This window comes from Jaculus jaculus, chromosome 12 (genome assembly GCF_020740685.1).
Source record: "Jaculus jaculus isolate mJacJac1 chromosome 12, mJacJac1.mat.Y.cur, whole genome shotgun sequence".
NCBI classification, from domain to species: Eukaryota; Metazoa; Chordata; class Mammalia; order Rodentia; family Dipodidae; genus Jaculus; species Jaculus jaculus.
In genome coordinates, this window is record NC_059113.1 from 70,237,306 (window position 1) to 70,262,457 (window position 25,152).

Here is a 25,152-nt window from a genome sequence, read left to right on the forward strand (position 1 = left end):
TAGCCTGACAGGAACCAAATTAAAGTAGGAAGGAGCTTTTTTTGGCTTATAGTTAGAGGGGATATAGCCCATCATACTGGGGAAAGCATGGTGTTAGGAGCCAGAGGCAGCTGGATGCATGCCATCTTGTCAGGAATCAGAGAGCATTCATGGAGTGGGGCTGGCCTATCAAACTTCAAGGACCACCCCCAGTCACCCACTTCCTCCAATGAGGCTCTATCTCCTAAAGGTTAGAACCTTTCTGCAACCTTCCAAAACAGCACCACCAACAGGAGACCAAGTGTTCAAATATTTCACATCTAGACCACAACAACAGCCAAGGTGAAATGTGACTTTTATTTCAGGGATAAACAATGCTCTGTTATAGAGACAGTCATGGTCACTTGCTAAGCACAGAATCAAAATGCATCTTAGCCCTACTGAGGACCTCCTCAGACTCCAGAGTTATTATGAAAAGGACATTAGCTTTAATGATGCTCCTTGGACAGGCATCGTCTACAGGATGACAATGCACCTTTGGACAGGGATCATCTAGAGAATTGCAATGTGTCCACATGAGTTAATTAAATACATTTCAGAGAGATGGAAAAACTCCTTACAGGACTGCTTTATGCCATGCAAGAAGTACTTTAGTATGCTAAGAATTTGTGTGGTAAGTACTCTCCTGGTTTTGGAGAGACTATAATATATGTATGTAGTGACTTGTGGCTATGAAAATGTTCAGTATAGCCTATATTCCAATTACAGTCAATATTGTCTTAAATTTTAGGTGAAATTTTTTTGCAAAGGCTATCCAACATTCTATGTCAATGTTTTATACAATTGATTAACTACTCAAACTCTGAAAGCAGACAGCTATTTGAGATTATAGAGTTCAGAGGTTTTGAGATGACAAATGGCTGATACTAGTGAAAATAACAACATAATAAATGATAATGGCAAGTAAAAATAAAACTTTATAAGATATCAAGACTTAAAGCATGCTTAATGCAGAACGCTTAATGATCAATAATTGTCTTAGCCTGTTTGGCAAAATTTCTTGACTTATTTCTGTTGTGAATCTGTGTGGCATTTATAGATGTGTGGCTGAATATGCATGCAGGTGTACGTGCACATGCTTGCACATGTCCACATGTGTGGAGGTCAGAGGTTGATGGTGTCTTTCTCAGCACTGTCCACTTCATTGACTGAGATGGTGCCTTTTAATGAGCCAGGAGTTTACCTCTTCTACTTGGCCTGTCTGGATTTTCAGTTTTCCCCAGGGATCCCTTCTCTACCTCCCAGTGATGGGATTACAGATGGCCACTATGCCCACCTCACAGTTACTTGGGTATAGAAGATCCATTTTAGTAACAGTACCTTTTTCATTTATAATAATTATTTAACCTTAAAAAAGTTAGCCCCAAACTCATGGAACTCCTCTCATCCTTCCTAGTGTTAGCACTGCAAGTATGTACCACCACACTGGGCTTTAACTGTTAGAGTTTGCACTTCTCTAATCCCATTACCTATCTCTTCTGGTGTGTCATAAGAATGAATGGAAGATTAATCAGTATTTAAATCTCCCTGTGTTGAGTCTCAATATAGCAAGCATTTGCACCATAAGTGCTTGTGTTCCTCTTGGCCCAAGTCCCACAGAAAGTATGTAAAGGAGTGGGGGAGGAGGCTAAGGATGAAACATACCCAGTGGGATTATACTATGCCTTATAAGTGCCAAACTCAGAGGATTCAAGTCTTACAATCAGCTACCAATTAATACATCATTTGTCGTTGAGAAATAATAATTTTTTTGGACAATCAAGGAGTTTGTATTCTGCCTAGGTAGAGATTGCAAACCTTTATTCTGAAATAGTCTGGAACAACAGGAATTAATGACTTCATTCAAAAGATTTGTAACAACATAAGCAAGTCATGAAGAGTTATCTCTGAACAAACTCAGGATCTGGAACACCCTCTCACCTTGCCCACATCTGGTACCTAGGTCTGTGTCTGTGATCCTGGAAAATTAATGACACCACACTGTCTCCATGTGTAATGTAGGTTTCATAATAGTATTATTAAGAATTCAATTGGTTAAACATTAGAGCACTACCAGATTCCAACTGTTTAAAAACACTAGCTAGTATTAACATTATGATACAGTGATACAACTGATTCCTATCCACCCATTGCATTTTTAACTTATTTGCACATGTGTGTGTGTCCATGTGTGCATATGCACATGCATTCACCAGGTTCTCTTGCTGCTATGAATGAACAGTAGATGATTGAGCCACATTTTGTGTCTGGCTGTACATGAGTGGTAGGGGAATGGAAAAATGGGTTGGTAGGCTTTACAAGCAAGTACCTTTAATCACTGAGCCATTTTCCCAGCCACCCATCCATTGTATATGCATGAACCTACATTATACAATGAAACCCAAGATGTCAAGATGGGTTTTACATGGAACACAAAAATAAGATACACTATGGAACATATTACCATTTGCCTAAAATAAAAATAGTACATAAATATAGGTCTCTATGTATTGAGATCCACAAGTAGAGATGCTTATCATATGTACCTTGCTATCCCTAGAAGGTTCCTTAAGGACTGGCAATTGAACTGCCTCCAAGATGATAGCTCAATAGATGGAGAAAATGGTGAACAACAGTGACAATAACAGCAATGAGCTCTCGACAATCCTTGAGAGCCTTTGCATATTTCATGTAAATGCATTGATTTCTAAATAATACAATGTTAAAACTACCTGAATTGGAAATATCCTTATTTTGTTTAAAGAAAGGTCAAGTGCTAATATCTTGAAATACTTGGTCTCCAACTAGTGGCTATTTGGGGGGTGGGACCTTACTGGAAGAGGTGTGTTTCTGTGGGGGGGGGGGAGGCGCTACTTTGAGGTGCACAGTGCCCAGACTACTTCCATTCAGATATGTGACAGCTTCCTGCTCCTGCTATTTTATCCCTCTAATGACGAAGCTTCCTCTTGTAACTGTAAACTGAAATGAATGTTTTTCTTCCATAAGCTGCCTCTAGTCTAATGTTTTGTCCCAGATGTAGTATAACTATTTGTTAAGACATTAAGTCACTTTTATAATGTAAAGCATTGAATTGACCATACAAAATTTTGAATGGAGATGACCTTCAGCCTCTGTACAGGTAAACACAGGGTGATAACCAAGACTGAAAACTTGGTGGTTCTAAACTGGCTTAACTTGGTTGAATGGAGTCAGTGACTTTTGGTTCTTAGGAAATTATCCCATTAAACTTCCTTTGAAAATTTGGTTTTGTCCACTTCCAGACTGCAAGATCTGTATAACAAACAAAATGAGAAGGAACCCTTCAAAAGCTCTATTGCAATTCCTGTGTGCTTGTGAATGTCTGATTTTTATCATCAAACTACAAAAAAAAAAAAAAATCAGCAAGAAGATGTGGGGCTTAGAGTGATGGTGAAAACTTCACATTAATTATGGATGAAAGGCTTAGTGGAGCCCAGAAAGTTCAGATTAAGTTTGACAAATTTATTGTTACTTTCCAGAAAACAAGCCAAGTATTAAAGGAGGGATAACTATCCTTCTCCCTTCCACTCTACATGCTTCCCTTTGTATTCACTATGCACTGAAACTTTGGCAGTGTTACTCAGGAGTTATGGGAATTGGAAAGACTGCAACCTCTTAGGCTTTCTTTTCTGTGGGCATTCTCATTGAAGTTTTATTTTGAAAAAAGTTATTGCATCTATCTGCCTTTCATGCTAAGTATAACCCTTTAAATGTCCATGATCTTATGATGTGGCTAGCTCTCAGCAAAATATTGTTGCTGCTAAATAGTTAAGAATCCTTAATACTGACATAGAGTTTCATAATAGTAATTGTACATTCAAAAATGTTGCAAATATATATTGTCAAATGACATTTGCAATCATCCCCTATTGGCAAGTCTTGATCTACCATCATAGATAGTTGTATCTGGATATTGGCAATGGAAAGCCTGGGTTAAAATGTGTGTTTTTTCTCTTTTGCTTGCTGTACAAGCTTAGAACATAATGTCACTGTCCTGAGCACCATTTCCTCTAGAAGAAATGAAATTTATAATTTATGTATCAGTCACAGTTCAATGAGGTTATGTTAAGCAAGATTTAATGAGATTACTTACAAAGTTGTGGGCAACTTTGAAAAAATCCTCAGTGGAGACAGAAAAGCTTAAAATGTGCACCATCAGAAAAGCACTGCTATCTCCATGTGCCCAGCACAGCTAAAGCTGCTCAGTCATAACTAAATCAAATGAGAATATGATACATGCAAACAAAGCAAAATGCTAGAATTGGACATAAAATCATGCATTTTAAAATTACTACAATGTTTGCATGTAGAAAGATGAATTTTATCTCTATAAAATAAATTTGATTTAGAAAGTTAGTCAAAAATTTTTGGGGAAAGGAGTATATATATCCTATACTACAGAATAAAGCAAATAAATGTCAAAATAAGATGAAGTGACAGAAACAGTAAGACAGCATATGCCTTTGGTCCCAGGTGCCAGAGAGAATGGAACAGGAGGATCACTTATGCTCAGATGCTAGAAGGCAGTGGCCAGCCTGGGCAACATCATGAGACTTTATTTCCACATACATATACATATATGAATGCATGCATGCATACATACTCCTAACTCTCAATGTGATGGTATTCAGAAGCATGGCCTTTGGGAGGTGATTAGTGATGGAGAGTAGAATTCTGATGAATGAGATTAGTGTTCTTTAGAAAAGAAATTGTGGAAAAACTCTCATCTGTTTTTCCATAAGAGGACACAGCAAAATGTCACTGCTTATAACCAGTGACAGGACTTCCCAGACCTAACCTGTCAGTACCTTTATCTTGGACCTTCTCATCTCCAGAGCTGTGATAAATAAGTTTCTGCTATTTTGCTATAGCAACATCAATAGACTAAAATACCTACCTTTTCTTAAGGTTGCTGATATAACCTTATATAAATGCATGCAATTATGTGTTTATGTTTATGTGCGTTTTGATTTTGACTGAAATAGGGTTTAAGAAATTCACTATACAAATGTGGTCCCTGGACTGTGCTGTCTTAGCATGAGTGTCAAGGCTCCATTTCCATCCTCAGGTGTCCAAAGGTGTCTCTGCTACTGCCTTTGTCATCCTGTTACTTATTAATGCTCATGATTCTGAGGTAAATGTCTTGGCACTCGATAGCCAGTACTATTCTTGTGGTGTCTCTCCTCCTGGGTGAATGTTACCTTGCACTGAGTCCTCCTGACCACTAAGAGAAATCCAAATAAGACAGAAGTGGTGTCCATTGTGACATATGCACAAGTTGTAACAGAAACATAAGAAGCAAGAACAAAGGCATCAGTGTGACACCTCCAACAGATCATAATGTCCCAATTACCACAACAAAGATATTGAAAAGGTGGACAAAAAATTCAAAGGTCTACTTGTAAAAATGCTTAATGGCTTCAAAGAGATTACCAACACTCAGAGGGCAAACACTAATTTAGGGCTTAGATAATACTATCAACATTATAAATGAGAAAGTCAGTAACATGACTAAGGAATTCATCATGGAATTTGAGATGCTGAACAAAGATACAAACAGCAATGTTAGAAATGAAGACTTTAATACATTGACAAAACACACAATAGAAAGCATTGCTAATAGAGTAGATCAGACAAAAGAACAACTATCAAGGAGTACAATGCTATAGAAAGTATATATCCAGATCATAATGAAGTATGTACAACAACAACTATTGAGAATAAAGGAACCTGATGTGGACCAAAACCTGAGTTCATAGAGCATAAAAAAGAATGAAGATGAAAAGTTAATGGTATAGAAAACATTAAAAAGCCTACATATAAAATTGTAGTAAGAAATCGACAAAAGGGGAAAATAATGGTTATACCAGCACAGAAGGAATTTATAATCTCCAAATAAACATGTTCAGAGAAAAGACCCTATTACAAGTTATGTTAAAATATGAAGACTACACAACAATAAAATAGTACTAAAAGGTGTAGGAAAAAAATTACTTACTTGGAAAGACAAACATTATATAGTAACTTCCCAGAAGAAATCCTAAAATTCAGGAACAATGTATTTCTATCCCTGCAAAGGGCTGCCAACCCAAGTTACTGTGTTCAGCAACGTTGTCATTTAAAATCAATAGAGAACTAAAGATCTAAGACAAAGGCTGAAACATTTCATGATCCAGAAGCCAGCACTGCATAAAATACTTAAAGGATTCCTATACACAAAGGAAGAAGGCAACCTCAGTTCCAAGTGCAGAGGAAAGAAGAAAACTTGTGAGAGGAATAGATGAACAAAAGACACCTTAGAAACTGTACATCATGTACAAGTGAGAATATTGTCAGATAGCCAGGAAAATAGCAGCAAAATCACAGGAATCAGCAAGTTACTCTCGATAGTAACCCTAAATATTACTGACTTTAATGCTCCAATTAAAAGATGCAGGCTAAGGCTGGAGGGATGGCTTAGTGGTTAAGGCATTTGCCTGCAAAACCAAATGACTCAGGTTCAATTCCCTAGGACCCATGTTAGCCAGATGCACAAGGGGGCGCACGTGTCTGGAGTTCTTTTGCAGTGGCTGGAGGCCCAGTGTGCTCTTTTTTTCTTTCTTTCTCTGTCAAATAGATAAATAAATAAAAATAAATTTTAAAGATGCAGACTAGCTAAGTAGAGTGTTTGTTGTCTACCACAAATACACTTAACTAGCAAAGATATTCACACTGAAAGTGAAAACAGGAGAGCCAGAATATCAAGCAGGTGGGAGCCAAAAGTGAGCAAGATGAACTATATTCACACATGATAAAGTATATTTCAATTCACAATGTGAAGCAATATAAAGGAGATAACTAAGCATTAGTAAAAGAGCAATCACCATTATTTTAAGAATCTATAATTAATTAATGCAAAAACATGTATTGAACATCGTTCCATCCATTGCATAAAACTAATATTACTTTACATAGGAGACAGATATGTCCAGATAAAATAATAAGAATGTCTTCATTGTCATTCTAATCAATAGATAGGCCATCCATACAAAAATCAATAAAGAAACTTTGGAGTTAAAGTGAACCTTGTATGAAATGGACTTAACAGAATGACAGGCTATTTCATCAGAAAGTTACTTGACACACTACAGTAGCCTATAGAACTTTTTCTAAATGGTTTGGGCCATAAATGAAATGTTAACAAACACAAGGAAACCATAATAATTTCTTACACTTTGTTAGCTCATAATGGAATAAAACTAGAAGTTACTGGCAATGGAAACTAGAAAAAATATACAAATATGTGGAGACTAAACAGTCATTTTTGAGTGACTGAGTTACAAAAAAAATCATTGTGGAAAATTTCAAGATTTTTAGAATCAAATGAAAATGTAACACAACTTTTCAGAGCATTTTCGAAATACCAAAGTTATGTCTAAGAGGACAATTGATAGTGCTTACATTTGAAAGTCAGAGGATAACACAAATAAGTTACTTAATTATTAGCACTTCAAAATCTTAAGAAGACAAAAATAAGCCAAACCCCAAAGCAGTAGACAGAAAGATATGAGAATGAACATTGTGTGGCCCAGGTGCATCCGGTTGTGAACACCCTGGGTCAGAGCTGAGGTAGATATGTAAGGCCCGTGTGTGTGCAAATGTGTGTGTGGCCTGTGGTGTGGGGCTTGATCCTCCATAGCTAGGTCTGACACTTCGCTCCTGGTAAGCCAAGCACTTCCCAGTGCCCTCGCCCCTGGTGACACTGGCATTCCATAGGACGTGGAGGAAAACGTGTCCCATTGTGTGGTGCTTGTGTGGGCTTTCAGTGAACAAAAGTCAGCTTTGTGAATTTCCTGGCTGTGTGGGAGCTCCCTAAAAATCTTCTGTGATGGAATTACTGTTTTGGTTGGCACTGCAGTCACCTGAATGAATGGTTTCATAAGTCTTTTTTTCTCTTCCTCTCTCTCTTGAACCTTAGCTGAGTAACCCCTTCCCAGTCACTGGTTGTCAGAAACTCATCAAAGTGGAAGATGAGTGCCGGCTTCATACTTTCCATGAACAGTGGATGGCCACAGAAGTTGCTGGTGCTGTTCCAGGCAAAGAGTGGAAGGGCTATGTGGTCTAGATGAGTGGTGGGATGACAAACAAGGTCTCCCTATGAGGGAAAGTATCTTGACCCATAGTAGAGTAAGGGCCATTCCTGTTACATACCAAGAACTGGAGAAAGTACAAATCTGTTCAGGGATGCATTGTAGGCACCAATCTATGTGTTCTCAATTGTTTATTGTAAAAAGAAAAAAGGAGAGAAGGATATTCCTGGATTAACAGATACCACTGTCCCTTGTCAACTGAGACCCAAATGATCTAGCAGAATCCATAATTTTTCAATCTCTCCAGGAAAGATGATGTCTGCCAATATGCTGTCAGAATGCCCCCAAACAAAGAAGGTAAGAAGCCCAGGACCAAAGCACCTGAGATTCAGCATCTTGTTACCCCACCTTGTCCTGCAACAAAAGCAGTAATGCATTGCTCTGAAGAAATAGCGCACCAAGAAGAGCAAGAAGGAGGCTACAGAAGATGCCAAACTCCTGGCCAAGAGGATGAAGGAAGCCAAAGAAAAATGTCAGGGACAACTTGCCAAGAGACATAGGCTGTCCTCACCTAAGAGCTTCTACTTCCAAGCCTGAGTCTAGTTAAAAATGAGAATCCTAACGAGTAACAAATAAATGATCAGACTTTGAAAAATAAAAGAAGGAACAATGAATAAATGGGTGAAAAACTGAAGGAGAAACTGATAGTGCAAAGACTTATGAGCTGGCAAAGAGGGGGCAGGGAAAAAATTTAAGAAAGGTAAACAAGACACATAAGTTGTTAACCAAATTAATAAAAGTAGAATGCAAAAAAATATAAAATTAGGAAATAAAAAGAGACATTTTGACATATACTAATGAAATCCAAAGGATCTCTAGAGAATACTTTGAAAACACACACACACACACACACACACACACTTGGGCAAATCTAATGTAAACAGTTAAATTTCTATGCAAATATGATTTACCAAAGAATTAAGACTTTTAAAAATTGTAAACAGATTAATAATGAACAGAAAAATTGAAGTAGTAAAAATTAAAAATAAAAGGCCAAGTTCTATCAATCATATTTCTAAAGAAACACTATCACCAACTCTCCTTCTCAAACCACTCTGTAATGCAAAGGAAAAAAATGATACCGAAAACATTCTATAAAGTCAGTATTACCCTGGTGCCAAAACCAAATAAGAACACAACAAAAACCATAGACAATCTTTCCTGATGAACATGCAGTCAAAGATTCAGTAAAATACTTGCAAACTGAATTTAAACAGCCCATAAGGCTGGGAGATGGCTAAGTGCTTGCTGGCAATGACCACTGATCAGAGTTCAATCCCAAACACTCATGTGAAGCTAGATGAAAAGTCACACATATCTCTTGATACCAATTCACTTACCAGAGTGGGAGGTAGAGTGAGGAGAATGAGAATCTTTGGGGCCAATTAGACTGATGTTTACATCAAGAGACTCTTATCTCAAAGAAGGTGAACGAACACAATCACAGTATGGTTGTCTCTGACATCCACACACGTTTCATAGCACACACATGTCTATACCCCATATATATACCTCCACATAAACAGATACATTTTTAAAAAAGACTTTTTAAGAAGAACACATTAACAAGACTATACACCATGAACATGTTGGTTTCATTTTAGGGACTCAAGATGTTTCAGCAAGTGCAAATGAATTCATGTAATAAAACACAGAAAATTCTAATGTGCTTAAAGCTTATAATAAAGGAACAGGATTCAAAATCAACAGACAAAAATCAGTAAATAGGAGCTGGGCGTGGTGGTGAACACCTTTAATCCCAGCAGTCGGGAGGCAGAGGTAGGAGCTTTGCCGTGGGTTTGAGGCCACCGTGAGACTACATAGTGAATTCCAGGTCAGCCTGTATTAGAGTAAGACCCTACCTCGAAAAACAGAACAAAACAAAAAATGAGTGGAATCTTCAACAATACGGTCTTATCTATTCCTGGTGGGAAACCAAGAGTCTTAGCAATAGCCTATAATGTATTGGGACATCAGGTCCTCCGTGGCCAACAACTCACTGGTCTCCTAGTTTAGATATTCTTCATTCATTCCATGGGTGAAATTTTCCACAGAGTTTCTTATTTAACTGGGCGGGGGGGTTAGTGCTAGTATTTCTGCCTGGTTATTACTTTGGAATTACTATTACTTTATTCATGTCCTGAAATAACCTCCTTATTTCATTAAACTGGGTACCTGTGCTGTCTTGCAATTACTTCAGGAGTTTTTTTTCTTCTTTGAGTATAGATAAAATCTGCTTTTCGAAATATATGTCAGGCATTTCTGGTTTTTTTTTTTTTTTTTTTACTTTTCAATTCTGCAAGTACAGGCAGTTTGGTACCATTATTAGGCTCATCCATGACCTAACCCCTCCTCATTGGCCCCTCCATGTTGATGTATATGGGTCGTGCATTGTGGAGTTAGCCCACAGTTATTGGTACCATAAATGTCTCTGTATATCATGACCCAACATGTGGCTCTGACATTCTTTCTGCCCCTCTTCCACAAAATTTCCCTGAGCAATGTTAGGTTCATTTTTGGTCTGCTTCAGTGATGAGGTGTTGGGGGCCTCTGGGGCTCTGGTTCTCTGATTTGGTAGGTGTTGATTTTTCTCTGTGTTGGTCTCCTTGCCCCTTGTACTGGTATCTGGTTCATCAGGAAACCAGCACCCTTGCTTCTTTCACCAATTTTCCTTAGCTTCAGCCATGCCCCCTTTGAGTTATGATGGGGTGGCTCTCTCCTTAGGATCTGCATCTATCTGAAAAAGAGAAGCAGATTCCCCAACAGAGAGTAAGTAAGCACCAGGACAAATGAGATAGGCCTTACTTTTTTGATAGAGAGTTTAATAGGTGTAGACCCTCTTGTACCCCATGATTGATGGTAGCTTGATATTGGAGAGTGGTCTTATGCTTGGATATGGTTCTGACTTGTTTCCCAGCTCCAGCTATGGTCTCGCGCCACTGAAGGGATCAGTTAGCCGAATCAAGAGCAGTTGGTTCCACACCATGGCTGTGTGCCACTATTGCACTTGTGTGGGCATCACACCAGGTTATTTGCTGCTAAGTAGGTTGGACCATGAGTTGCTTGGACAGATATTGGTCATTTCCCCCAGTCGCCCATGTAGCACCTTCTGGCACTAGACATGCTGACTGTCTGGGGACTGACTCTCCTGCCTTCGAGCCATGCCATTCCATTTTACGTGTCAGCTGCATATGGTGTCTTCAGCAATAGGGTCTTACCACTAAATTTTTGTGGGTCATCGGTACTCTGACATAAATCTGTCATTCTTTTGGAAAACCTTGAAGGTTTCTCTGATCAAAAGCTCATTATGGGTGATAGCCCCATGCTGGTACTGGGGGTTACAGGTCAGTGTCCCCTAAGAAAATTAGGAAAAAAGGTAACTTATATATAAGAGTTAGAAAAGAGAGAAAGAGGGAGAGGAAGGGAGGGAAGATGTACAGGATTTAGGTTAGACTTGATCCTACCCTCTCCAGTGTCTTGTGGTTCAGGTGTTCCCTGTAAGGGCCTGGTGAAGGTTCAGCCATTTGGTCTGCCTTATAGGAAGTAGAATTTTATGGTACCATTGCTGTTTGGGTCTAGATTTGTGTTTCCCACCCGTTTGATGCCCTCCTCACTCTCCCCATGCCTCCTAGTGTCTAGTCAATGAGATGCTTGCTGGGTGTGGAAGGTATCTTGGGTAGGCTCTGGTTAGGTATTGTAGATGAGTGAGAATATGTGGCAATTTTTCTTCTGTGATTGGATAAGTTCACTGAGAATAATCTGTTCCACGTTCAACCATTTTTCCTCAAATTACTTTGTGTCATTTTTTCTTACTGCTGTATAGAATTCCATTGTGTATATATACCAGTTAGTTATCCATTCTTCTAGTGATGGACATCTGGGTTGATTCCAGCTTTTAGCTATTACAAATTGAGCCACTACAAACATGGTTGAGTAAATCTCTCTGGCCTTTGGTTTGAAGGTTTTAGGGTAGATGCCCAGTAAGGGTATAACTGGGTCTGTTGATATCTCTATAGTCAGCTTTTACAGGAGTCTCCATATTACTTTCCAAAGTGGTTGTACTAGCCACATTCCCACCAACAGTGGATGAGTGTTCCTGCTTCTCCACATCCTTGCCAGCATTAATTTTTGTTTGAGTTTCTGATGTTTACTATCCTTATTGGAGTAAGGTGGAATTTCATAGCTGTTTTAATTTTCATTTTTCTGATGAATAGGGATGCTGAACATTTTCTTAAGTGTGCGTTTGCCCTTTGTATTTCTTCCTCTGTCAACTGCCTGTTCAGCACTTTGCCCCATTTTGTGAGTGGGGTGTTTGACTTCTTACTGTTTAGATTTTTGAGTTCTTTGTAGATTCTAGATATTTGGCCTCTATCAGTTGGATAACCTGCAAAACCCACAAATATTTTCTCCAATTCTGTGGGTAATCTATTGGCTTTGCTTATTATATGCTTGTCTGTAAAGAAACTCTTCAGCTTCATATGATCCCATTGGTTGAGTAACTGTTTAAGATCGTGAGCTACTGCGGTTTTGTTCAGGAAGTCTTTTTCCATTCCTATATCATGGAAAGTTCTTCCTAAAGTTTCTTCCAGTAGTATTCCAGTTTCTGGTCTTATATTGAGTCTTTGATCCATTTGGATTTGAGTGTAGTACATGGTGAAATGTGTGGATCAAATTTCAGTTTCCTGCATGTGGTTATCCAGTTTGTTCAGCACCATTTGTTGAAGATGCTGTCTTTTTTCCACCCTATATTGTTCGAGCCTTTGTCGAATATCAAGTAGCTATAGTTGCTTGACCCAAAGTCCGGGTACTCAAGTCTATTTCATTGGTCTATACGCCTGTTTTTATGCCAATATCATGCTGTTTTTAATGCTATGGCTTTGTAATATAGCTTTAGACCAGGTATGGTGATGCCACCAGAGGTATTTCTTTTGCTGAGGATATGTTTGGATATGGTAGGCCTTCTGCCTTTCCATATTAAATTTGAGATCATTTTTCTATCTCTGTGAAGAACAGTGTAGGGATTTTAACTGGAAGTGCATTAAATCTATATATTACCTTTGGTAGGGTTGTCATCTTCACAATGTTAATTCTTCCTATCTAGGAGCACGGGAGGTCTTTCCATTTTCTCAAGTCCTCCTCAATTTCTTTTTTGAGTGTTTTTATATTTTTGTTGTGTAGATCTTTCACATTGTTGGTTAACATTATTCCATGGTATTTTTTTTTTGTTGCTATTGAAAATGGTATTATGTTGATTATTTCTTTCTCTGTATCTTTGACATTTGCATACAGAAAGGCTACTGATTTTGTGCATTGATTTTGTATCCTGCTACTTTGCTATAGGAGTTAATCACCTTCAGGAGTTATAGGATGGAGTCTCTCGGGTCTCTTACATATACAATCATGTCATCAGTGAATAGAGCTAACATAACCTTTTCCTTTCCAAATTGTATCCCTTTTATTTCCTTCTCCTGTCTTATTGCTTGAGCTGGGACTTCCAGTACTATATTGAAAATCAGAGGTGAGAGAGGACAACCCTGTCTTGTTCCTGATCTTAATGGGAATTCCTCCAGTCTCTCTCCATTAAGTATTATTTGGGCCTATGGAGCTTTGTATATTGCCTTTTTTATGTTAAGATATGTACCAACTATGCCAATTCTCTCCAATCTCTGGATCATGAAGTAATGTTGTATCTTGTCAAAGGCCTTTTCTGCATCTAATGAAATGATCATGTGGGTTTTATGTTTAACCTTGTTTATGTGGTATATTACATTGACAGATTTCCATATGTTGAACCACCCTTGTGCTCCTGGGATGAACCCTACTTGGTAAAGGTGGATGAGGCTTTTGTTGTGTTGTTTGGTTCGGTGTGCGAAGATGTTGTTCAGTATCTTTGCATCTAAGTTCATTAGTGAAATAGGCCAGTAGTTTTCTTTTTTTGTGGCATCTCTGCCTGGTTTTGGAATTAGAGTGATACTAGCTTCATAAAAGGAGTTGGGTAGCTTTCCCTGTTCTTCAAATGTGTGGCACAGTTTTTGGAAGATTGATTTGAGTTCTTCCATGAAGGTTTGATAGAAATCAGCTGAGAAGCCTGGACTCTTCTTTTTGGGGAGGTTTTTTTTTTATTATTACTTTTTCAATCTCTATGAATGTGATGGGTTCATTGAGATGATTAATCTGCTCTGAGTTTAGCTTTGATAGATGGTTTGTGTCCAGGAATTTATCCATCTCCTCCATATTATCCAGTCTGGTGTAGTAGAAGTAGGGTAGTTTTTGTTGGAATCCATAGGTTCTTAGACTTTGGAGAGTTTCACTCCAGGCCTTTCTAGATTTCAGTGTTTCCATTGAGAAGTCTGAAGTAATTCTGATGGGGTTACCTTTGAAAGTGGTGTGCTGTTTTTCCCTAGTTGCTCTTACGATTTTCTATTTGGTGTCAATGTTTAGAGTCTTAATGATAATATGTCTTGGAGAGTTTCTCCTTTTGTCCAGTCTGGAGCTCTGTTGGCTTCTTGTATCTTGATGGGCCTTTCTTTTAAGAGACTTGGGATGTTTTCTTCAATTATTTTTTTAAATAACTTCTTCATGCCTTTGGTCTGAAATTCTCCTCCTTCTGGTATTCCAATGATTCTGATATTAGGATTTTTAAGTGTATCCCACAATTTTCTCATGTTCTGTTCTCAGGAACTTTTGAACTTACTGAATTTTTGAACACTTGAACTGTTTCTTCTATCTTGTCTTCCATATCAGAGTTTCTATTCTCCACTTTGCTGACTCTATTCTTGAGACCCTCTAGAGAGTTTTAGACTTGTTCAATTAAATTTGCATTTTCTACTACTTTTCTTTTTACCATTTCCATCCCTCTGTCAAGCTCCCTTTTCACATCATTTTCTGACTTTCTTGATGATTCTTGGAATTCATCCTTGCATTTCTTTATGTCTTCATTTAGTATGGCCAGCTGATTTTTAAGGGCTTCTTTTTTTTTTTTTTTCACTCTCCCTCATATCTCTTACCTCTCTTTGCACTCCTTCCAATCTTTTATAAATTTGTTCTAGCTTAGTTATGGTAGCATCCACACAATTATTGGTCCTTTGTTCCTGTCCTGCAAATTCTAACAGTAGGTTGGTCATAGTTGCATTGTTCATATGTTCATTTTGATGTTCTGATTCTAATAATTCTTCTATGTTTTCTTTAGATGTATTTTTCATTGTAGGACTGGGTGATCTAACTGGATTTTCTTGCATTTGATTTTTCATGTTATTTCTTTTGTGCTGTGGTCTGCCTATGACAGTGCATGGGCAGGTAGGTGGGTGCATCAGCCTAGGCTCTAGCACAATGGGAATCTGAGGCAGCCTGGGGCAGTTGCCAAAGTCGCCTATCTACTGCCTGACAGGGGCACCAAAGTTGCCTGAATTCTCAAGTGGTAATGTGCCAAAGCTGCCTGTGTTTGAGCTTGGAGGAGAACTGAGGTACCAAGCCCTGAAACAGTCCAAACTTTGGCTGGGAACACTGGGACCTGGAAACAGTCTGCTCTCCCCCGCCACAGGAGAATGGGGGATGGCATCACTAGGGAGCAAGGGACAGGGTGCCGCGACAGTGTGCCAACAGGCATGGGACAGGCACGGGACAGTGGGCGGGACAGGGCACAGGACAGGGTGTTGGACAGGCATAGGATGGGGCCCCACAATGAGGTGTGGGACATGGCCTGGCGGCGGGGCACCCAGCTATTTGGTGGAATGTGTGTTCTACCCGCTGGGGATGGGATCCCCAATTTCCTGTCCCCCCCCCCCGAGCCCTCCCACTGACAAGAAGACCCAGAAAAACCTTAATGTCTGGTCTATCTTTCCTGGGGATATGCCGCACAGCCAGGTGGTCGCCATCTTGGCCGGAAGTCTATGTCAGGCTTTTCATCTAAAACAGTCTCATTGGGGACCATTTCTGATGGATTTATAATTTAGGTGGGATTGTATTTTCTTCATTCTTTGTGTTTCTTCTATTATAATGTTGCAATTTTGTATCCTGAGTTGATTAGATGCTTGGGTTTTCTAATAATATGTGGTGCTCTTAGATCCTACTTTATGTACCTTCAGAGAAGTTTAAGGTACCAAGTGTAGCTCTTGTACTCCAATCTAACCACAGAAGTAATCCTAGGTGTTGAGTTTACCTGCCATTCCAGTATTCTAGTGGGATGGGTGGAGCAATTTATTGGCAAATTCTAATATTCAACTGAGCAATATATACATTCAATGAAAACCAGCACAGAGTATGCAAGTGTGGGATTGAAACAAAACAGGTAAACTTATAAAGCCACTATTCCTAAGGTTATGTGTTGCTCTACATCCTTAATCTTGTCAGCTGACAGGTTGAGATTTCTGTTCTGAAATGGATTCCACATCAGCCTGGGTCTGAATCAGACCCTTCTCCCAATAATGACAGAAGAAAAAGACAAAGGCCCTATATATCTGAAGGTATCAAAGGCAACAATAGTGAACACCCAAATGCAACTTAATTGAGAATGGTACAGGCACCAAAGAATATGTAACACATAACCTGCCCTGACTTGGAAAGAGATGAGCACTTCCAGTGCATGCCTATGTACCTGATTTTGTGTCATTTGGACTTGTTACCTTTTGGGATGGCTTCCAGTCTCACTAATGCTGAGTGACCACCTTGATTTCTCTGTGTTGTGAGGTGAATCTGGTGCTCTGATCAGCTTGTTGGATGCCCTGCCACCAGGAGCTGAATACATTCTCCAGAAAGTCACAGTTCTGATGGTTGTGGGATGAGAGAGTGCAGGAAGCGCGGAGTTGTACTGGAACTGCCCAGCTTGTCAGGCCTGTGACCCACTGACTCCCCTTCAGATCTCTTGACTTTGCAAGGAGGCTGATGAGATTGGAAAAATCCCCCTGTTTGGTCTCTGTTCCTTCAGCTGGATGCTGGGTGAGCATGCTGATCTGTGTGGATCCATGCAGATTGGACCTGGGTCCACAAGCTACTTAGTGAGATTCTGGCCAAGTTCTTCCTCTTTCATAGATCTGAATCTCTCCTGCTTCTCCACTGTGGCCAATAAAACCCTATACAGCTTCACTTTTCAAACAAAGAGTGTGTTTTGTTGTGATTTTGCTCAAATCCTTCCCTAAGCTGGACTGGTGTGAATTCTATGCAGCCTTCTTACCTGGAAGTCTGTTGAGACTTCACTTTTTTTCACTTGATTAAATTGGCCAAAGCATTATCTATCTTGTTTATTTTTTCAAAGAAATAGCACTTTGTTTCATTGATTTTCTTAATTGTTTTCTTAGTTTCCAATTCATTAATTTCTAATTTGATCTTCACTATTTATTTCTCTCTGGAGCTCTTAGGGTTGTATTCTTGTTAATTCCCTAATATGTGATCTATTTTGGAGAAGGTTCCATGGGCTATGGACAAGAATGTGTATTCTGAATAAATTGGGTAGAATGTTCTGTAGATGTCTGTAAGGTCTAGTTTATCTGTGGTGTTGTTGAGCTCTATTATTTCACTGTTGTTTTTCTGCTTGGATGATCTGTCTGTTATCATAGTGGAGTATTGACATCCCCCACTATGATGGTGTTGGTGTTTATTTCTGTTGTGTTGTCAAGTAGGTTTTCTTTTATGAACTGCGGTACACCTGTGTTTGGTGCCTATAGATTTATGATTGTGAAGTTCTCATACTGGATCATTACCATGATGAGTAAGAAGTGGCTTGGGGAAGTGCCATAATGGCATTAGAAACTGGTCTGTCTTCACAGGTCCAACCAGAGAGAGAAGCACAAGTCAAAAGCCACATATCACAGTACATTTCAGGAACTCAAGCTAGACACACTTTGCATATCTTTAGATTGGAATCTCAAACCCAGCCCCACAACACTCAATGATCACAGGGATGAGAATGCCGTGTGGAACAATTTATAGTCGAATTCTAAAATTCAACTGAGCAATATGCACATTCAATAAAAGCCAATACAGATCAGGCAAGTGGGGTGATTAAAACAAACTGATAACCTTATAATGCCAAAATACATAAGGATGTGTGTTGCTCTATACCCTTAATCCTGTCAGCTGGCAGGTTGAGATTTCTGTACTAAAATGGGTTCCAGGTCAGCCTGCATCTGAATAAGACCCTATCCCCAGTAATGACAGATGAAAAAGAAAAAGGCCATATACATCTGAAGGTATCAAAGAAAACAATAGTCAACCCCCAAATACAGCTTAGTTGAGAATGGTACAGGCACCAAAGAATATGTAACCCATAACCTGCCCTGACATAGAAAGAGAAATTAGCACTTCTAGTTCAAGCCTATGTACCTGCTTTTTTTTGTCAGTTGTCCTTCTTACCTTTTGGGGTGGCTTCCAATCTCACCAATGCTGAGTGCCCACCTCAATTCCTCTGTGTTGTGCTCTGACCAACTGTGCTGGATGCCCTGCTGCTGGGAGCTGGATGCATTCCTGGAGGGTCATTGTTCTGTTTGTTGGGGGATGGGAGAGAGTGAAGGAAGTCTGGAGTTGTACTGGAACTGCTCAGCTGGTCCTACCTGTGTCCCCTTCAGCATTTCTGCTTCTATATCCCCTTCAGGTTTCTTGACTTTGGAAGGAGGCTGATGAGGTTGGAAAATCCCCTTGTTTAGTCTCTGCTCCTGCAGCTGGGTGCTGGGCATGCATGTGGATTCATGTGGGTCCGTGCAGATTGGGCTGGATCCACAACTACCTTGGTAGGATTCTGTCCTATTTCCTCCTTTCTTATAGATCTTATTCTCTCCTGCTTCTCTGCTGTGGCTGATAAAAACCTGTATGCCTTCACTTTTCAGATGAAGAGTGTATTTTACTGTGGTTTTGCTTAAATCTTTCCCTAGGCTGGATTGGTGTGACTCCTATGCAGCAATCTTACCTGGAAGTCTTCCTACAAAAAAAGCTGAAAGGAATTTTTGAAGACAGCAACAGAAGCTGACTGCATTTTTTCCTTCAGTCTTAGTAGTCATTTATGGAAAAGCTTTGCACATTTCACAGGCAAAGATGATTAGCCTTGGCAGCAATCCCTGGTTTCATTCAGACTTGATTGGCTACAGAAGTGCTTACCTGCGCACAGGTTCATTGCTGTATACAGATGTTTCATTGAGCTAAAGAGACGGCTCAATGGGTCCAGTGTTTGTCTCACAAGCATAACAACTTAAATTTGATCCCCAGAACATGGACAAAATGCAGATATGGTGGTGTACACTTGAAATTCCAGCTGTGTGGAGACAAGAGGACACTTGCACCATCCAGTCTAGCCCAATTGGTATAATCCAAGCCAGTAGAGACACTGTCTCAGAAAAGATGGGTGATGTTCCTAAGGATGACACCTGAGATTGTCCGCTGACCACTTCACACATGTGTACACACATCCTCTCACCTCTTAACACATGTGTACACACACCCTATGACCTCTTCACAAATATATACATATATCCTTTCGCCTCTTCACACATGTATACACACATATCCTAACCTACTCATATATATGTACACACATCCCCTGACCTCTTTACATATGTGTACACACATCCTCTCGCCTCTTCACACAGGTACACAGATCCTCTCACCTCTTCACACATTTGCACACACATACTCTGATGTCTTCACTCATTTGTATATACATCCTCTCACCTTTTCATGCATATGAATACACACATGCATGAGACACACAGATTTTATTGTTGCTGATTCAGATCAGTTTTCTAGGAAGTAATAGTTCTGGTTCCTTCTTATTGGGCCTGACTGCTTGGTCTCTAGACTCTCCAGGTCCAGGGCCACTCCAAGAGGCAAGATTGAGCATGCATTCTCTAGGCTCCATAAATATGTCATCGATTAGGATGGTTTCCTGATTCATCTTTACCTACTATCATTCAAATACAACGTGCAATACTGGACACGGTTATTGGTTTGTTGGTACGGCCAGCTTAGCTTTAATTATAAGTGAATAGCAAACCCATGGTCAGAGTCACAAATATTTTCCACAAAGAGAGGCAACAATTCCACAGATGGACAAGGCTGGCAGATTTCAGAAGGCCAGGTGTGTTAGTGGAAAGAAGATAGAAGAGAGGAAAATGCTTCCTATCACATCATTAAGAAAAATGCAAATGATTGGATGGCAATAAAATAGACTTTCTTTTTGTGGTTTTAACCAAGTTTCCATCAGAATATAGTTCTTATATTAAAATTAAAAAACATTAAGTGAAGAGATTTCAAGATCCTAGTTACTTAAGTACAACTGACAACTGCAGACAAATCTGTACATTTTCTTACACAGGGAAATACAGTATACGCAATAGCACATTAATAAAATAATGCAATGCTGAGGGCATTTGGAAGCCGTGCAGCCTAGGATTGTCTGTGAGCAGAAATACTTGCTTTGCATCAATGAATCAAATATAAATTTCAGTGGCTGCTGAGATTGGAAAAAGAAAGTAATATTAATAATTAGTAGTACATTCTTCCTAGTAATACTTAAGAAAATAGCCTAGGTCTTGCCCTTTGGAAAGATGAAACAAATAGATGTTTTCCTAATAAAGAATATACTGTGGAGAACTATAGATACCTCAGATTCCAGGGAAAAGATGCCAAGAGCAAAACCAGCCCTCTGAGAGCCTCCTGGAAGTGGGGAGGACCCAGGCAAAATCCTCTACACCCCACTGCACAACATTGCCAGCAGAGAGGAAAACATCCTGTGCTTTCATTTTTTTTTTTTTTTTTCTTTAGAGGGCCTAACATGCTGTCTTTGGATAGGTTTCAACCCTGCTTTCATTCATTAAAAAGTGAAACAAAATCACCATTTATTTCCTTGACAGCAGCAGGTTTTATGTGGCCTTCCTACTCCTGCCAAGCAGCAAAGATTCATTCAACCCAGCCACAGTCCTTGAAGAGCTGGAGGTGTGGAGTCTACCCAAACACAGTGGTCACAAGGACACAGGGGCCTGAAGGCACCAGCGTATTGTGCCAGCTCACTGGAGTGTAGGAAATGTTGCCTACAAACTTCAAAAGGAAACTCCAACAAAAGCTTAGAGAGGGCCCAGATCACGGGGAAATTATTGCAACATGTTGTTAAATTAATAGAGTTTCTAGATCCCTAAAATAAGAAGTATTATTTCAAGAACATATAAAGGAAGCCATCAATTTAATCACGTTTTATTTTATAAAAATATGAAGTGCAATAGAACCAGATATAGGTGAATGCAGATAAAACTTGAAGTGCGGACATAGAAGAATCACTGGGAGTTTAAAGCTTATTTATTTTCACATAAAAAGTAGCTCAGGGCTGGAGAGATGGCTCAGTCAAATCACTTCCTGCCTAAGCATGAGGGCCTGAGACCACTTGAGTTCAATCCCCAGAACTCATGTAGGAAGATGGGTGTGGCCAATCACACCCTGTAGCCCTAGTTCTGTGGGGAGTGAAGACAGGAAGATCAGCGAGGGTCAGCAGTCATCCAGTCTGTCCAAAACACAACAGCTCTGAATTTAGTGAAAGAATTCAAATCAAGGAAACAGATGAATGGTTGCCGAAAATACTTGATGTTTTCCTCTGGCCTCTGCACATTTCTGCATAGAGCATATATCTATACATACACTATATCACATATACTGTACACACACACACACACACACACACACACACACACACACACAAATACATACAAGCTACAATTTCCTAAAAGTGTGAGGATGCAGTATGCATGGGGTAAGGAGTCAATCATGGATTCTGAATCTCTTTGTGTTATGTACTTGAGGAAAGAAAAGCTGAGTGAAAACACATGTCCTTAACAAATGACTAGTTTTAAATTCATTAAAGTAAAGCATCTCTTTCTAATTGTAATACTCTGTTGGCTGAGTAGGATCTGAAGTGATTATAATTGTCACCAGTCTGGCAGTGAGAGGTAACATAGGACCAACATAAATCTGTGTTACTTGCTTTTCTTAGCCTGAACTGGATTCCCAGATAGCCAGTGGCTATATTTTCAGACAAGCTAGGTAGCTTCATGTTTACAGATCTGCTTTAGAAATCCCTGCCATTTGCCACTGAGTAGCTATGTGACTTCAGGCAAATCATTTGATCTCAGCTTCAATATCTTCCTTTATAAACTATTACCAATTAACATCTGCCTCTGATTAAGAGTGGAGAGCTGCTGGAGAAACTTACAACATGAGCCCTATCAGACAAATCTCTGCTATAGGGGGCATGTCACTGGGGGGAAGACTTGGGGTCCAGCCCTAAGATTTTTGGAGAATTTTGAGCTCTGTCAACTTTGTGGTGCTGGATTATTTGATGGTGTCTATCTACTTCTATCTATGGAAATGAGCCAGCTTCTTCTGCAATTGATGGTGTTTGCCCTGGATCTGTAAGCTCGATATAATCCATTACCCCCATAAACCGCTTCTGATTGGAAACTTGTCCTAGCAACAAGAAGTTGACTGCAACAGTATTTTGGTATCATAGAAATGAGGTTATTTCGATGATGAATCTGACCACATGGATTTTGGTCTTTTAGAAATTATGTGCTAGAGAAATGTGAGGGATTTTGTACTTAAGACAGAATGGTAAGCCAAGTTTTATGGGCCATTCTACTGAGAAGGTAGGGAAAATCTGACACTTTACAAAGAGGCATTGATCGCTGCCCAGTCGCCTCTGTTGGGAGGATGCTCATTGTAGGGTATCATGAAAGTGAAGTTATTTTATCATTTCATTATTAGATGAAACCTTCATTTTCTGCCATATTTTGTAACTTCTTAGGTTAGTTATATTTCTTTTAAAAATAGGAATTATGACTAATGAAAATTTTACACAAAGGATACAAAATTTTATCTGATAGGAAGATGTTGAAGAGACCTACTATACAATATGGTGACTACAATTAGTAACAATATATTATATTCTTGAAAATTGCTGAATGTAGACTATGAGTTCTACCACAAAAGGCAGTATGTGGAGTGGCACACATTAGTTAGCTTATCCAGCCATCTCACAGTGTATACACATATGTAAAGCATTGTTACTTTTGATAAATGCACGTATTTTTGTTAATTTAAAATTAAAAAATTGAAAATTTTTGTTCTCCCCTAATTATAACTGATGCTTTATATTTGGTAAAAAGATTTGTCTTCCCATTGCTGGAAACAATCAACTGTAAGTTCCTTATGACCTAAAATTAATTAGTGATTCCCATATGGCTGCTTAGCTTAGAAGTAGGGAAGAGGCAAGTTGTGAGACTTCTACTCCCTTCCCTCCTCCAAGTGTGTGGGTGGTTTGGAGAGCTCATTTCAGGTCTAAGATATTCTTCATCTTCCAGGTATAAGCAACTTTCTATTTCTCTGGTTATAGGGTCTGAGATAAAGGAGTTTTAAAAAGTGGCAGGTCATTGATTCCTGATCTGTCCTGCAGAAATTCTTCACATACATGCGCCCTGTACAAAGGAAGTCCCATTCTACTCCTCTTAGCACTTGCTCATGCTGGTAGATCTTATTGTCTCTTTCTTTTTAATTTATTTTCTCTAGCCAGTATCCTGCTGTTGAGGTATGTGTAGTGATGAGAAAATATCCCTCACAGACTCATGTTTTAACACTTGGTTCTCAGCTGTTGGTGCTGTTTAGACAGGTTGTAGAACCCTGAGGTGGAAGAGCCTTGCTGGAGGAAGTAGGTCACTAGGGGTGGGCCTTGATGTTTTATAGTCTAATCCTACTTCCAGTTCAACTGCTGCTTCCTGACTGTGGATGCATTGTAATGAGACCAGCCTTCTGCTCCTGCCACCCTGCTTTCCCTGCCACGATGAATTGTACCCCTAGAACTGTAAGTTGGAATAAACCCTTTCTTACTTAAGCTGCTTCTTGTTAGATATTTGGTCACAGAAACACTTAAATTAACTAATATAGAAAATTTGGTGCCAAGGGTAGTAGCATTGCAGTGACCATGTGGCTTGTAGGTCTGTTTAGTGGAAGGATGTGAAAGATTCTGGAACTTTGTGCTAGCTATTAAGGTGCTTTAACAATGTAATCATATTTCAATGGGTCATTCTGGTGGGAGTTTGAATATTGAAAGAAATATGGACAGTGGAGGCCCAACTCATGAGGTTTCAGAGGAGAACAAAGATAGTAGCAGGAACTGTCTTAGAAATAGCTTATGTTTTATTCTGACAAAGAATTGTCTCCTGGTGAGGAGATACCTCAGTAGGTAAACAGCTTGCTGCACAAACATTGTTACCTAAGATCAGAGCCCCAGCACTCATATAAAATGTTGAACATGATGTTGCTGGGGAAGCAAAGGCATGAGGACATGCTGGATAGCTTGTCTAGCCAAATCAATGAGATCTGAGTTTAATAAGACATTATGTCTCAAAATAAGGTGGATAATGATAGAAATAGACACTTGACACCAACCCCTGGCCTGCACATGCTCTTGCACATGTATATGCCCATATACATATTAATGAACACACACATGAAAATCATATGACTCTTTTTCTTCTTTTCATCTCCTCCTGTGGCCACTGTCAAGATCTCCAGCATGCCTGTTCTGTTGTTTTGTCTCTCTGATTCTAAAACTTATACTTGAGTTCACTTCTGAATCTGTTTTTAAATTCTTTTATCTACAAAACCAAAATCTGTCAAAGAAACTGTTGTTCCCACAGTAACAATGAGAGATCAGGGATTTTTCTGAGGTTTGCTGTCGGCTGGGTCTTTGATCTTTCCATGAGCTGAATCATCATCCCATGGTTCCTTACAGGTGACAGTGATAAAGATGCATGAAACCGAGTGAAGGAAACTGTGGAGGAGTGTCATCCTGGGAAGGGAGAGGCCTTATCTGTGGCTTCCTTCCCATGGTGGAAAACTGAACATTTGTCTCCAGTTTCTTGGAGCATTCAACATCTTATTTTACAAAAAATAGTTACAAAACTTCATTCAACTAGAAAGTAAGACACTAAATTGTAAC

General features: G+C 39.3%; 1 pseudogene; it reads left to right on the forward strand.

Annotated features, from left to right (window-relative positions):
- The first annotated feature begins 2,631 nt into the window (after positions 1-2,631).
- Positions 2,632-8,733, forward strand: LOC101602740 (annotated as a pseudogene).
- The last annotated feature ends 16,419 nt before the right edge of the window (positions 8,734-25,152 follow it).